This window comes from Micromys minutus (genome assembly GCF_963924665.1).
Source record: "Micromys minutus genome assembly, chromosome: 25".
NCBI classification, from domain to species: domain Eukaryota; kingdom Metazoa; phylum Chordata; class Mammalia; order Rodentia; family Muridae; genus Micromys; species Micromys minutus.
Window position 1 is genome coordinate 26,726,225 of NC_137960.1, and position 5,055 is coordinate 26,731,279.

The 5,055-nt window shown below is 38.6% G+C and overlaps 1 pseudogene across 1 annotated transcript; it reads right to left on the reverse strand.

The window, feature by feature from the left end:
- Positions 1 to 3,323: 3,323 nt before the first annotated feature.
- LOC308437129 (prohibitin 1-like) lies at positions 3,324 to 4,174 on the reverse strand (annotated as a pseudogene). Its single transcript has one exon. The product of its transcript is annotated as a prohibitin 1-like (transcript).
- Between the last annotated feature and the right edge of the window lie 881 nt (positions 4,175 to 5,055).

Here is a 5,055-nt window from a genome sequence, read left to right on the forward strand (position 1 = left end):
ACATGCACATTTCACAGAGAGTTAGAGGACAATGTTTTGAAGTTAATTCTGTTCTTTTATCACATGAGGCCAGGTGATTGAACTTGGGTCGTCTGGCTTGGCAGCAAGTGCCTTTGTCCATTGAACTATTTGGTATCTTTAAGTAGAAGCTAAAAGAAAACTTTTTGACCAAAAGATCTTGGAAATACTATACCAAACTTGAGTCATTTGGTGGTCCTAATAAATGTAGCATTGTTTTCTAGAAGTTCCTACAACTAGACATTGCTTACATAGACAGGAAATACATCGTGAACACTCAAATATGACACTGCTATTAGTTATTTTTGTGCCATCAATCATAAAATATTTGGGGTTTCTTTTGTCTTTTCTTACTATTGATTCTTCTCTGACTTTTCAATATAAATGCTTGGTTGACTGTTTTATCTGTCTCAATTCATGACCTTTTCAGTAGATATATCTTAATATTTAAAAAGATCTTACTTAATTTTATTTTATGTGTATGAGTGTTTGCCTTTGTATGTGTGTGCCATATGAGTAGAGTGCCTGCACAGGACACTGCAAGGCCCCAGGCCAGCCCTGGAACTAGTGACAGATACTTGTGTGCTGCCACGAGCTGGGGACCTAACTGCCCCCATGAGCTGGGGACCTAACTGCCCTCCTTTGGAAGAGCAGCAAGTGCTCTTAATTACTGAGGTTTCTCTCCAGCCCCGGTGATCTTTATATCACTATTATTATTTTGCTTCTTTAATTCCTTCCTTTTAAACATGATTTGTTGTGTTGATTAATGTTCTAAAACTGTTATGGAAAAAGCTATATGATTAGATTTATTTTTGAGTTCCTTATAGATAAAAGGCTTATATTGAGAAGAAAGATCACTAAGCCATTTAAAAAATGATTTTTAATTTTTGTGTGTAAGAGTCTGTGTGTGTGTGTGTGTGTGTGTGTGTGTGTGTGTTTGTGTGTGTGTGTGTGTGTGATTGTAGAGACCAGAAGAAGGTATCAAGTCCCCTGAAGCTAGAATTAGGAACTTGGGTTCTCTGCAAGAACATCTACATGTGCTATTAACTGCTGGACCATCTTTGTAGACTCAGGATAGCTATCATATTTTCATTATAAATATTTCAAACCTTTTTTGAGTGTATGTATGTATGTATGTATGTATGTATTATGCAAGCATGCATTTGTGTGCTTATATAGAGCACATACATGTGAAAGCCAGAATTTCATCTCAGGGATTATCCTTTGGGAACAGTCTACCTTGTTTTACCTTGTTTGATTGTTTTGTTTTGTTTTTCTTTTGAGGTAGGATTTCTCCCTTGAGTTTGGAGCTTGCTAGTTAGACTAGGATGTCTCTACCTTCCCAAATCAAGGATGATGAATATGTACCATAAGACTCCTTACTTTTTGACGTGGAGTGTAGGAATTAAACTTGGTCCTCATGCTTGAGTATGTTTCTGACTTATCTCCTGGCCCCAAACAATTTAATCCTTAAGAAAATATTTTTAGCTAAAGAAATGAGCACTTAAGGGTTAGGAAACTTATTTCTGGTTAATCACATATACACATATTTTCAGCAAACAAAGATGATACCATTATATATCATATATATATATATATATATCATATATATATATATATACACACATACATGCATATATAGTGGGGGGGCATGATTCTTACATCTTCAAAATTGTGGTATATTTTAAGATAGGCTAAAGAGGAGAAAGAAAGTCTTCTTGTCATATAATAAAAACACCTCTTTTTCTGATGGAATGTCAAGTTCTGCTTGTGTGCATCCATAAACATTATCTTCTTTTCATATCTGGTTCATTTATATAAACTATCTCAGTTTGTTTGCAGTCCTGGGGCCCTTGATTTCCTTTTAGATCGTGGTTTCATGATGTGCCAAATGCATTTCTCATGTAACACAGCTATTAAGTGTGTAGCCATGAGCCTGAGAAGTCCTAAGGTTCTGGAAGAACTCAGTCACCCAAGACCCACAGCAGTGGAGCTGGCCAGTCAGCAAGGCCTGCCCCTGGATCCTAGTACACTATCCCCTGCTTTCCAATGACTTCGTTTCCATAGTTATGCATTTGTAGAGAATCTGTTTGTTTGAGTCTGTTTACCCCGTTCACATAGAGAGCACTTGGGATTGTTGGGTAATTCTACTGTTAGAAGATGACATTGGCTAATGTGAATATCACTAAGGCACCCTGGAAGTGTCTAATAAATGGCGATCCTGACATCACAAGTTTACTTTTGTTGAAACTAAGGTCAAGTCCCTGTGTCTTCCTAACCCTTCTTGCCTTCTTAGCTTTAATGTTTTCTGAAAAAAAAAAATGAAGATTAAGAAAAAAAAATGAGAGCAGAGACTAATAAAATATTTTCTCCATTTTCCAAGATCTTAGAAATAAATTAGACACTGAACAGACCAGAATAAAAAGACTATAACATCTGGAAAAATAATAACTATCTGGTTAGAATTTGTTTGCAAACTCATGATCACAAAGTGATATTTTCCATTCCCCTCTTCAAAGACGCAAGCAATGAAGGGAGACACACATCATCATCTTTGCAGAACCCGTTTTCGTGTGAGGATGGCTCAGGGTTACCAGGGCTTTCTTTCTTCTAGTACCTTGACATAGTTCAGCCTACTTCAGTCAGCTGTTATCTGACACATGGGCTTTGAACCAATGAGTTTAAACATGAAGACGATTCATATATGGAAAATTAGGAAAAATCAAAACCAAATCAAAGTTACTCCACATCAGTTACTTAATGTGAGTTGAAAGAAAAGAAGGAAATGGCCTTCCTAGAAAGGACCACTTTAATCTTGGTTAGGAGCAACACTATTAAATTATAATAGTGATTTTAATAATGGAATACTTATATTCCCAATGGTTTGTGTTTTGCACTTTTATTTACAGTTACTCTCTTAATGACTGTGTTTATTTATCAATGACTATTTTTATGTAGTTCCTATTTTCTTGTCCCTGTAGTGGCTTACAGAATATGTATTAAGTAATCTATTCAAATCAAATATTAGTAATACTTGATTTACCCACTGAAATAGCTTTTAAACTTGTCTTAACTGAAAATATGTATGATACCTCATGATTATAAGCATGTGTAGTTTTCTTGGTCTTCGGTCTATTGACATTTTTTATTTCACACTAGATGAGTAAAATTGTTACTTTTTAAAGTGATTTTACTTTTATCTTATCTCCTTCACTTTAAGCCAATCATTAAATTTCAAGTCATTTCCGGGGTTGGGCAGAAGGAAGGCAACATTCAGAATCACGGAGGCTGTGGCCTGGTTGGCCTCACTGGGGACGCTGGAGGGGCACAGATTGCCCTGCTGGCAGGTAGGTGATGTTCCGAGAGCTGGAATACAGTGTCCTCAGCAGCTTCCGGCTTTTGCAACTCAACCTCTCTATCACCTGCTGTGGCCAGCGAGTTGTCAATCTGCTGCCCTGGAGTCACCGCAGCAGCGATGATGGCTGCCTTCTGCTGCCCAGCCTTTTCCACCACAAATCTGGTTCCCTCTGCTTCCTGCGGAGCCACCTGTTTGACTTCTATTGGCTCTGTGAACTCCTTCTGCTGTGTCAGAGGCATGTCATCCAGGATGAGCCCAAATGTCGCTGCTCACTCTGTAAGGTCATCGCTCACCTGCTTGGAGACCAGCTCTCGTTGGGTAATCCATTCTTCAGCATCGAGTCGAGCCACCACCACCGACTTGAGGACCTCTGCAGTGACAGACAGCACCCGCTCATGATAGTCCTCGCCAATGCTGCTGTAGATACGACAGAGCTGGCTGGCCACCGGCTGGAAGAGGTTACACAGTGTGATGTTGACGTTCTGCAAGCCTCTGCCACCATTGAGGACCGGTACATTCCGTGGTCGACAGCAGCAGTTGAAGATAATTGGTTTTTGTTCCCAAGGGATGAGAAAGTGAGTCCTTCCCCTATGCCACAGACTTTGTCATCAGTCAAAGATGACAGTTCTGTTTCCAGCATCTACATTATATAAAGCCGAGTTCACCATGCTTCCTGCAGCTACTAATGCCAGGCCGAACTTTCCGATGGACTCAAACTTTTTGGCAGCCACGACTCCCTCCGCTGCTCCCGTTCATACCTGCTTTCACTCTGACCTCCACATGAATTCCCCGAGTAAAATTATTTTAAAGCAATGTGTTTTATTCCTTTTCTAATGTCCTCTATATTTTTGTAGCCAATTTTTAAAAAATACAAAATTAGCATAAACATTTAATTACTTTGGCCATCTGCTTCTAGAAGCAAAAACCTGTCAAATGTATCTTTTAAAGGCTTCTGAAATATTTCACTCTGCCAGAAATTTGGGTAAAATTAAATGGCCTTTTTGAAACATCACAGTGATTTTTTTTCTCCTCAAAACAGAGGTAGTTTCTTTAGCCTACACTGGCCATAAACTCATAAGAATATTTCTACTCAGTCTCCCAAGTGCTGGATTACAGGCCTGGGCATCATAACTGGTTTTCAGAGAACTTTTTCATATGTTTAAAACCTCAAGAGATTCTGATAACACAGATATAAGGTCAAATGTAAGTGACTGTCAATTTAATCCTTTAACTTTTGCCAATTAGAGTAAACCCATGAATGATTAGGCAAAGCCTAAATATTGTTCATATTTTTTAAGTCATCTGGAAATGGGGGAAAATGAAAGATATTCAATATGAAGCACATATTTGGAAGACAATTATAAAACATATTTTCTTTGATAGACTCTGTCTCACAGCAGGAGTAACCACAGGACAGATGGTCTGAGATGGGCAGGGAAGGGCCGTGTGCAGGATGCTGCCTCTCGGACAGTATGCACTGCCATACGGTTTATTTAGTACCACTGACCTCTGCTGCAGTCATGTTTACCTTGATTCGAGGGGTTTTGTCCTATCTTCCTCTTCCTGGCTTGGCTTTAGCTTTTAAACTAAAAATAAAAATAAACGAAAGCAGAGAACAATTTTACTAGCAAGTGTCTTACAAGAAATAACTGTGGTCTCATAAAGGTTTATCTTTTCTG